Below are 11625 nucleotides of genomic sequence, written 5' to 3'. Positions count from 1 at the left end.
GGATAAAAATGATTTTGGAACAAAAATGTGGAGATTCTTTTCTTGTTTTGTTTTGTTCAAGATATGCCCCCCCCCCATATAAGTTGAGAGTCATGATATTGAGACACCTCAAGAACAGGGAGACTGAGAAAAAGAGGGACAGGACTGACTGGAATCACTGCAACTTGATCCCAGGGTCTAGAGAAAAAGAAAATTAAAAAGAAGGTTAGAATCCTTCAGTCTTCTGTGCTAATCAACCTCACCTTCATCCTCCTCTCCTTCCATAACTTCATCATCATCTCATCTTCTGTCCCTTCATCCTCATCCCCTTCTTCATCTATATCTTTAGACCTTTCCTCCTCCTCCTCCTCCTCCTCCTCCTCCTCCTCCTCCTCCTCCTCCTCCTCCTCCTCCTCCTCTTTGTTTCCTTCAGCCTCTCCTTCTTCTGCCTCTCTTTCTTCATCATCCATATGTGAACCAAATAGTACTGCAAGGAATTTAGCCAAATGTCATCTTTGAAGATGTCTCCTAACTCATCTGCACCTGCACCAAAATGGCCAGTAAACCAGGAGAAGGAGCACTCTGGCTCTTTGTGCTGCACCTTTCTGCTGGCCTTATTAGGAATTTGACTTGAGCATTTTGTCAGATTCTATTGAGATTTCCATTTGATTTCTGTGGACTTTGAAAATTGATCACCACTCTCATTCAGATAAAATTCTTTGGAGAAGATTTTATTTTCAAAGTAAGGATTTTCATCAAAATACAAATCTATTCTGTGGCCTTATTTAATGTCTTCAAATTTTGCCACATCAACTCTGGTCAAATACTGCAGAGCCTCCACATCTTTCTCAACTTGTGGATAGTTGTCAAATGTTCTTATCCCCAAATTTGGAATTTTGGCAATCAACACTGACCTATTCTCAAAGAATGGCTGGAGAAGTTTGTTATATTTTTGTTCTGCTTTCAAAATTTCATCACTTGTAGCTGCCAGCAGCCACAGTCAAACCAGGTTCACCTGCAAGAGAGGCTAGGGATAGAAGAAGGCACAGAAGGGCAGGAAGAGATGGAGCCAGGACAAAGTTCTCTGATGGAGGTTCAAGGTTTATTGCTTGACCATCAGATAAAAAGGGGAAAACCCCACCCCCACAAGAAGAGTTTCTTTGGCACTTCAGCCCAGCAGCATGGATGAGGGGTATGTATCCTTAATCATAGGCCAGAGGTGTTTCAAGCAAGCTATTCAACTCAGCTCCTGTGGTAGACTGAAAGTCTCCAAGGCCTGCAGAGCTTCTCAGGTCCTATTGTTATATGGTCTCTTATGGTAAACAGCCTTGGGCCTGCTCAGGCTGGCAGGCTGGCAGGCTGGGGGAAGGGCATGGTTCCCCCCTTAATTTTTTAGGATGGCAGTGCCAATACCTGGACGAGGCACAATATTTCATCCTGTCTAGGGTCTCAAGTGGCCAGGAGACCATGCCTGGCTTAGGTCAGCATTTATATTACTCCTATATTACCCGTCATTGAGAAAAACATACATAGCATATTGATGCATGCCTCTGCCTTAGGTTTATAGGAGCTCAAAATTACTCCTATAATTACTCGTCATTGAGGAAAACATACATAGCATATTGATGTATGCCTCTGTCTTAGGTTTATAGAAGATCAAAACACTCTTACCCATCATTGACTAACTGGCCATCATTGGCACATTCTTTAGACCCAGACCACATTCAGACCAAGGAACCTGTGGGTGTGCACTAGCAGCAATTCTTCACAGAGATGTGTAACTGCCAGGAGGAAGTAGCTGAGCTTGCTGAAAGCAATCCTGTAGGAGAGTAATCAACCTGCTTAAAATACAAGGTTCAAAGGTTAAAAGCAACATAAACTGGCGTATAAGTTGTATTAAAAATTAACAAATGTAAAGGTAAGGAATAATCTATGTAAGTGACAAATTGTTCCTCAATGGCTCTTTCTACTTGTTGTAATGCCAATAATCGTGTGTTTTAGTATCGAGGAGAAGTAGGATCAGCACTCCCCTTGAGAATATCAAATAAAGGTTTCAATTCCCCTGTCGTAAACTTTAAATAGGGACAAAGCCAATTGATAACACCTAACAACTTTTGGAAAGCATTTAAAGTTTTTAAACTGTCCCTGCAGATAATTATCTTCTGGGGACAAGCAGCTTGATCTGTAAGCCTAAAGCCTAAATAATAAGGCTCTTGAGTTTGTACCTTTTCAGGAGCTATTTGCAATCCTTTATCAGCTAATGCCTATTATATATCTTTGTAACATAAAAGCAAATCCTGAGGATCTTTCCCTCCTAAAAGAATACCATCTGTGTAATGACAGATGTACATCATTGGCTATTGCCGTCTTATAGGCTCAATAGCTTGTGCTACAAATTTTTGACATAATGTAGGACTATTAGCCATGCCCTGAGGCAGAACTACCCATAGATACCTTTTCATCGGCTCTTTAAAATTAACAGAAGGAACACTGAAAGCAAATCTTTTGCAATCCTGAAGATGCAAGAGAATGGTGAAAAAGACAATCTTTCAAATCTACTATTATTTTATAACACCCTTTAGGAATGGCTACTGGAGATGGAAGCCCAGATTGTAGAGCTCCCATAGGTACCATAGTTTCATTAAAATTTCTTAAATCTTGTAACAATCACCATTTTCCAGATTTTTTTCTTTATAACAAATATTGGAGTGTTCCAAGGTGACTGAGATTCTACTATATGTCCTGCCTCTAATTGCTCCTGCACAAGCAATGAAGCAGCTTCTATTTTTTCTTTAGACAAAGACCACTGATCAACCCACACTGGGACATTATTAAGCCATTGGATTTTATCAGCATGGGATACAGGCAAGACAGTGGCCATTATGGAAAATACCCCAAACCTCTAGTTTCAGAATGAGGCTCAGGTGCTTCAAAAGTTTTAATGCCTTGCCCTTATTTTCCTAGTCCTTGGCCAGGCAAAAATCCTCGTTTAAATATTTGTTTTGTCACGACTTCATTAGGACTACACATCATAATTCCCATCTGTGACAAAAGATCTCTTCCCCAGAGGGTGATAGACAAATTTGGCATCACATAGGGCTGAATTTGTCCTGAATTGCCCTCTTCATCTCTCCAATAGAAGTTTAAAACTTTAGAACTCCATTTTGCATTATTGGCATAACCAATTCCCTGAAGGTGAGTGAGAGTATCAGACAAAGGCCAAGCTGAAGGCCACTCTTGTCCTCTTACAATCGTTACATCAGCTCCTGTGTCCATCAGTCCTTCAAAACTTTTTCCTTCAATTATTAACTTAAGATTAGGTCTCTTGCTAGTAATAGATTGAACCCAATACACATCAGAAGAACCAAAGCAATCCTGTCCTCTCTCATTCTTAACACATTTGGAAGGAAGTGGATGCAATGGAACCAAAACAAGTTGAGCAATTCTTTTGTCAGCAGGCACAGTTATAATGCCCTGGGGGGAAGCAGCCATGATCTTAATTTCTCCCTCATAATCGCTATCTATGACACCTGGATAAATTTGCAATCCTTTTACAATACTGCTGCTTTGGCCCAAAAGTAATTCCCACGTCCCTGGAGGCAAGGGCCCAAAAACTCCTGTGGGAAATGTCTGAACTCACATCTCTGGCGTCAGCACTGTATAAGTAGTGGAACTGAGGTCTAGTCCTCCACTTCCTGGGGTTGCTCTAATAAGTTCTGAAATGAATTTTTCTGGTTTGGCAACAGCTTCATGGCCCTATAAGCTGTTGGCTGTGGATTCTTGGGGGCCTAGGGCTCCCCCAAAACTCGTTTCCCAACAAGGGTGGCCCTGATTATCTGTTTTAAATTTGTACTCCTTAGCCCAGTGATAACCCTTTCTGAACTGCGGACAAATTTCTGACGTGCAACCTGAATGATTGCTTGTGCCCTTTCTCTTGGGACAGTCATTTTTAAAATGACCTGAATCTCCACATTTAAAACATCCTTTTTCTTTACAGTTCTGTGAAAGCATCACATGTATAGTGGTTCCTTGAAAAGCAGCAGCCATGGCCAGACCCTGATTGTAAGAGGACCCAATTTCAGCACAAAGACTAATGTATCCATGCAAATCTGTCTTTGCTTTGTAAGGCCTGATAGCTGTGTGGCAAGCTGTATCAGCGTTCTCATAAGCCAATTGTATAACAAAAGGAATTGAAAATTTTACCAGCTGCCTTTAGCAGCCTGTCCATGAAGTCCTAGAATAATTCATCAGGACCCTGCTTAATACTGGATAAATTCCAACTAAGATCCCCTTTAGTAGGTAATTGATTCCAAGCACAGTGGGCAGCCATTGCAATCTGTGTGTACACACCTGCAGGCAGCTCAACCTGATTAGCATTACTTTCATACTGACCTTCTCCTTAAAGCATGTTAATGTCCCAGTCTGCATTACCTGCCTAAGCATTCATTGTGGCGGTTTTCTTACTAGTTTCACGCCATTATGAGCTCCAAAGCAAGTAATCTCCTCCTGACAAAGTAGCCTTACATAAAGTTTTCCAATCTTGGGGCATTAAATTTGATTCTACCACAGTATCCAATAAAGCTTGTGTAAAGGGCACCGTAGGCCCTTATTGAGCCACTGCAATTTTCAATTCTTTTATCACTTTAAACTCTAATGCCTGATATTGTCTAGTTCTTCTGTTCTTCTGGTCAATTACATCAACTACAGGAAATGCTAACATGTCAGATGTATCTTGCCCATCCCTACATGCCTGGTTCACAGCTCAGAATCATCACTCCTTTTTGAACCTGACTGACACTTTAACTCCTGTAGCTCGTTAGTCAATTTCTGCAGCTTAATTTCTATCTCTAGTTTGTGTACCTTCACGTCCATCTGAGCAGCTTCTGCTGCATCAATGGACATAGGCAGAACAGAAGGTGCATAGGGGGTGATGCATCCTCCTGATGTTTGGAGGTCCTTTCCTTTAAATTGGCTTCTTCCTGCAGATCTGATTCATCATCAGAATCTCCAATTTCTTTTATCTGAGCTGTAGGAGATTTAGTAGGTCTACCCTTTTCTGATTTAGATTTGAGAGTGCCCCTTCTTATAGAAAGGCTCTCTGATAGGCATTCTTGGAATTCTTCAAGCTGTGCCTGGGCAGTAGCTAACACCTCCAAGGTCTCTAGGTATTTGATTATCAATAGCATCTTTTACAAGCTCCCGAACGCAGAGAGTGTTAGGATCTGCCTCTGTGGTTCTTAAATCTTGTCCAACTGTTTCCCAGGGTTTCTTATTCAAAGTTCCTTCTTGTGGGAACCATGGGCAGTATGAATTTATTTCTGCCAAAAATTTTTCTAACATACTATTTGGAAACCCTGCTCCTTCCGCCTGGAGCAGCTCTTGTAGGCAAATGCCCCTTTGGAATTCTCCTGACCCATAATTCGTCATCAGCTCCTAGGTAAAATCGATGCTGGGCCAACGCCTAGACCATATCCCTAACAAACACACTTCCTGTGAAGACCCCCATACTCGGGAGACCCTTCCTCAAGCCTCCAGAATCGCGACCACCCAAAGATCACAAGAAACCATACCTGGATGCAATCAGCAGAGGTTTATTAGGGAAAGAGCTGGCAGCCAGCGGTCTGACCAGGTACTCGCGCTGGAGTCAAGGTCCGACCCCCTCGGCCAGTCCTTGGAGGGTTTTAAAGGGAAAAACCACAAACCAGGGGAGTGGGATGGGGTTGTTAAAGATACAAAACATGAAAACAGTGGAACAATTCAGAGGTATTCACTCTAAATGATTAGTGTCATGTGGAAATCGCCCTGCATTCTTCTCAAAAATGTGGTTTTTACCATGCCATTGTGCCCTATCCGGCCATTTCAGATTGCTATCTTTACTTTTTCCGGCTATAGGGCTAGGGCCCCACCTAGGTGGTAGCATCTTTATCTGTAATCAGGAATGCCTTCCTGCCTTGGGCGAGGCTTGAGGAATGTAATCCAGCAAGTGTCCTTCACCTGGAATGTGAAGGCCTGAAATCTTATTTTCAGTTCTGTAAGGCAAAAAATCTACACATATTTCATAAAATGGCCTTTATAATTTTTCACTCTACATTCCTCACTTTTTCCGATTTGGCTATGTTTTTAATCATAAAAACTCAATTATTAATAAGTCTATTCTCACCCCACTTTTTCCGATTAGGATCTTTAGAAAAGTTTAAACTCCAGTGTCATCATAATTACCATTTTCTTGACCCAAAGTCTTATATTGGTGGCGCAACACAAAAAGCTGAACAGCATTTATCCTTTCTCTAACAAAGGTTACTAATCTATTTTAAATGTAGGGGCCTATGGTTAAGAGCAAAAGTAAAATCACAAGGGGTCCAGCAAGGGAGGATTGAACCAACTCTCGAATCAAAGTTGCGGTGCATCTCTATCTTGTCTCTGGTCTAACTTTTTTTTCTGAATTTACTCTCTGGTCACTCTTGAATGGTCTACATAATAGTAACATTTTTTCTTAGAGCAGCACACAGACTTTCTCCTTTAAGAAACAGCAAGTCTAGTAACAACTTAACTTTGTTACTGACTGTTCTAGGGCTCTCAAATCCACATCAGTGGCAGCTCTCAGCTGATGAAAGTAATGAGGTGTCTGTATCAATGTAGTTACACCTGTCTCTATACCTATGGCCACTCCTAGTCACAATGTAACAGCTAGAGTCAAGGAAAATAGGCTGTCTGCAGAATCATCTAGGGTGTATCTCAAACTCAGTTCAAGAGTACCTGCAGGATCTAGCTGGACAAGTACACAATAATCTTTGTTTTCATCAAAGATAGCAGTGGAAACACATGGTGTTAACCCGGAGCTGTAAGTCTACCATTTATCAATTTTAGGCACTAGGTATCTGTTAGCAGGGGTTCTTGGGCTCTATTCTATTGACTAGGGGTTTCAAAACATTTCCTTTTCTTTGTAGCACACTTTCAAAGTTGTCTTCTGACTTTTCCACATTTTGTGGCACATAGCTGTCTACATATACATAAAATCACATATATAATAAAGAGAAATTGCAAAAGGAACAAATCTATATAACTCTAGATTCACATTTCAACTTCAATCTTGTAATCACAAGCTGTCATTTAACCTTGGGTGTACACACACTAAGTCCCACCCTCCAAGGCAGCATTTTCCCTGTGCCTCTGGGGTGGTCTCAGGAGTCAAGGCCTGCTGCTTCTTTAGCCTTGTAGAATAGCAGAAGACCTGGAACCAAAGAGTAGGGGGTTGTTCAGGCATCTGGATCTTCTCCAGTTGACATCAGTCACAGGTGGTGATGGTGAACTTCAAGGAGGTCGGATGGTCCACAGCACCAGGAACAGTCTTTTAGTAGCCTGAAAAATCATTTCTCACACAAAATGGGCATTCTGGGTATGGAGCAAGAACAAGGGACACTCTAGCCAGCGCCAGTTCCCAAGGGTAGTTTAATTTTAGGGTCCTGTATATTCTCTCTACCTGTCCTGAGCTTCGGAGACAATATAAACAGTGGATCTTCAATTCCTGACTTACCTTAAAACTGCTCTCTGATCTAATTACCTAGGACACTTGAAACCTTGGGAAGGTCCCTATTCTAGGCTGTTTTCTCCTAGGTATTTCTTATCTACTCTAAGTCTTATTATTTCTCTGGCTTAGAACCTAAGGTCCCTTATACGCTTTAAGTCTCTTAGCTGCTTGGTTGCACTCATATCTTAAGAGTCCATCTGTGTATTTAGCCTGGTAAATCCTTTGCTTTCTGGGGAGTATAGTTCTCCCTTCTTGTGTGCGCCATTGTCTATTTTTCTCTAGGTAGTATCTGGCAGGATGGCTAGCAATCTGAGTTCTTTTTCTTACTCTGTGCTTTAAGTGAGGCCATCTCTTAGGCCCACAACTGGAACAGGCTGCCGTATCAAGACACTTGATCTGTCCGGTTATTGCCTCAGGCCACTGAGTCTCCTCCCTTTTGGTGTCCTGGGCAACGAGTACTCACAGTTGCTGGCTTCATCAGGGTTTCCTCTCTTGGCATATAGCCTTGCAGGCATGGACTGTGGCAAAAGCATACCTGTTGTCCATGCAGATGTTGGTCTTCTTGTCAGCCCCAAGTTCCAAGGTTGTTCTCTGCACCGATGATCTCAGGGGTAGGGAGTCAGTCCAGATGACATTTGTGTCCACCACAGTAGCGCTGGCTTGTCTCTGACCAGCATGGAGAAAACTGCTCCCGTCTGTAAAGCACGTTACCTCGGCTCCCGGCTGGAGTCAGTAGGAGGAGCCTTTCCTCTACCCGTGAGTTCTTGTCAGTTAGTTGCAGCCTGTCTGGGCCCCAATCCTGGGGAGTAAGTCTCAACCCGACAGAGGGTAGGAACAGTCTAGGATGACCATAAATGAATGGGATACCCAGCCCATCTCTTAGTCCACCATTTTCGGGTAGTCCATGAATACCTTTTGACCCATTGGCCTGGAGGAAGCCCCTGTGTCTATCAAAAGTTGGGTGGCTCCAAGCTGCCCCGTCTATCTCAATAGCCGTCTTCACACAGAGCTGTTATCTTCGCCACTTGGGGTGTTTTTCGAGGCCTGGGACTTTCTGGCCCTGGCTTCTATTTGTTAGGACCCTCTTGGACCCTGAAGCTGGCTCCTTTACTTGCAATGCACACACTGGTCTTTTTCAAAGAGTTTTATCTCTCTTTGATTGGAATCCCTTTTTTCTGCTTTCTGTAAATTCTTTCCTGTCACCTTTCTCTTTCTTCACCTCTCTCTAGTCTCCTCTATTCCTCTCTATTCCTGTGGACTCACAGCAACTGATCTCTATTCTTCTTCTCTACTCTTTTCTTCTAGACTTACACTAAACCTTCTCTATTCCTCTTCTCTATTCCTTTCTTTTAAATCTTCTCTCACTTGCTATTACCATCAATCATTTTAATATGTAGTATACTTCCTAAATCTTTCAATGACTTATCTTGTAGTCTCTGTAGCCTCTGGAGCCTTGTCTACACTGACAGAATGTCTCTATGAGCTAGTCTAGAAAGGCTGTGGGTAACTTATCTGATCTCTGCTTAACCTCATGTGTCCTGATCAAACTTAGTGGGGTCTCATATAATCTTCTCTCTCAAGACCTATCAGTGGAATCTGGCGTGGGCCTCTGGGTGTCCCTTACCTTCTGTCACATGGAGGTCTCAGTCAAATCTGCTCCAAATTGACCTGCTGCTGACCACGGCCTGATCAATTGACGGGGTCCCCAATCTGAAGACCAGAACCTGCAAAGGTCTTGTGAAAGCAAGGCTTTTACCTTATTTATTGCTTTGAACTCTGTGTAGACTGATGCATTTGTGAGGCTGCATGACTGCTGTTCACATCACACTAGAGACCACAACCTAATTCAGTCTGCAAACAGTGCCTTGTCCACAGGTGTAATGTGAGCTCACCTCTGAAGCTCTAAGAAAGAAACCAAATCAGAATGAATAGCCTTATCTATAGCATTTCACAGCAAGGATTATTAAGATGTTGAAGGTTCATACAGTTATTAACAATTTTTAAAAGGCAACTTGAGTTACATTTGACACTTATCTGAATTTAACTTTTAACAAAATAGAAACTTTGGTCATAGTTCTATAAAAACCTTTTAAAGAGTTATTTCTGATTACAACAAGAACAATAAAGTAAACATTTTTATGTCTAACGTAAGAGCACAAGTCTTCACCACTTCTTTAATTTTATCTTGTCAGAACTCTCATCTTTGAACCAAATCTTAATGAAAATCTCATACAAATAATGAAATTGTCTCAAACAGTAATGGCTAAAAAATTTATCAAAACTGAAGGAGATATATATATATATATATATATATATATATATATATATATATTCCTGACTCATATATATATATTCCTGACTCATATATATATATATATATTTCTGACTCAGGGCAGCCTATAACTTTTAAGCTGTAATTTTAGAAAAAAGCACTCCTTTACTTATAAAACTGGGAAAAATCATTATCAACTTCCTTATTACAGAAGCTAAAAAAACTGCTGGCCCCCTTTTTTTTCTACTGCTGGTGTCCTTCTCCTAGCCACAGAGCAGGGCGAATTATCAGTTTTTCTTGTGTAAATCAAGACTGCCTCACAAGTAAGTTTTAAACTAAATTAAGTAAGCAGTTTTAACCAGTTCTTCTCTCTCTTTTTTTTTTTAAAAAAAATAATTAACTCTCAGGTGAACAATCTTGCTGCGGCTGTTTGTCTAGCTGTCCTGGCTCCACTGCCAGGTTTTTTTCTTTTTTCTTTTATCACCTGGGTTCTCATCTATCTTCATAGGCGGCAGGTGGAAAACCGCCATTTGTTGCACTAGTGACCTCAAGGTACCCAGTACAGCCAGGAATACCAAACTAGGTAGCTGTTGCACGCTGTTGCTGTGCTGGGGAACCACGAGTTGTAGCCCGCCAAGTGCGGGCTGGGTGAGGGCACCCTCCATATGCTGTTACCTGAAGCATACCCTACATGCGGTAGGCGGGCTGTAGGAACACGAACCACGAGCATGAACTGAGGTAGTTGCCCCTTATTAAAGGACCTGCCCGCCTTTCTGCAGTTGTATTCTTGTACCGGCGGCTTCATTTCTTTCCCTGCCGGCAATCATGTTACCTATTTTTAACTCAAGATGTTTAACACAGTAGATTAACAGCTAACACACAGATGATTTGCCAAGAAAAGACACACACATATAAAAAACAACACAAATAACTCACCCCTCTCACGTGTAGTACATAAAACACAGCTCACCCCTGCCACGGGTGGCACAAATAACACTTAACTACATTTGGTCACGACCCCAGATGGAGAAGGATTCCACGTCTTCTCCCAAGTAGGAGTGCTCAGTCTCTTGAAACCTGACAGTCAGATCCCCTGACCTTCTGGAAGTCCTCTCACCTTCCAAGTAAGACTCCAATAACCAGACAACGCGGTCAGTCTTCACAGATTCAGATTTAACAGATTCAGACAACTTGGTCAGCCTATGCTGGACCAAGTCTAACAGATTTCTAACATACCAGCAATGAACAACCCAAAAATAGACACACTGCCATGAGAGCACAACTACCACGGTGGCCATTTCTGACCTTTTCTCTCTAGTTTTCATTGTTAACACACAAAAAGACTAACAAAAAACCCGTCTCAATCGCCAGTGCCAGCCAAGAGGGATTCCACATCCTCTCCGGCACCTAGATGCAAACCTGTGCCAGCCTAGAGGGATTCCACGTCCTCCCTGGCACCTAGATGAACCCCCAAACGTCTCTGGGGGTGCAGCAGCTAGTGACTCTCCAGCACGTCTGCTAATCACTCATTTGTCTCCTCTCGAAACAAAAATGGTTTACTGCCCCTCACGAGACAGAAACAGCTGCCAGTCCAAACCGAAGTGCACTTTTCAGAAACCAAATAATTCAGACAGACGGGCACAAACAACTTAGAAACCAAATAACTTAAACAAACCTAGACAAAACAGCACACGATTTAGGCAACCCTAGCACACGAGAAATCAGACGATTTAGGCAAACCCGCACATGAAAAACCAGAAATCAGTACATGAAAAACCAGGCAATTTATACAAAAGGTCACACAACAACCAGACAGAAAAAACCGCGGTGTCCCTTTACCTCCCAG

General features: G+C 42.1%; 1 pseudogene; it reads right to left on the bottom strand.

Moving 5' to 3' along the window:
- Nucleotides 1–228: 228 nt before the first annotated feature.
- On the bottom strand, nucleotides 229–3255 carry LOC117705718 (protein SET-like; annotated as a pseudogene).
- Nucleotides 3256–11625: the final 8370 nt, after the last annotated feature.

Source organism: Arvicanthis niloticus, chromosome 3, assembly GCF_011762505.2.
Source record: "Arvicanthis niloticus isolate mArvNil1 chromosome 3, mArvNil1.pat.X, whole genome shotgun sequence".
NCBI lineage: Eukaryota > Metazoa > Chordata > Mammalia > Rodentia > Muridae > Arvicanthis > Arvicanthis niloticus.
The sequence above is the reverse complement of the archived record's forward strand: the minus strand, read 5'-3'. Positions and strand labels throughout refer to the sequence as shown.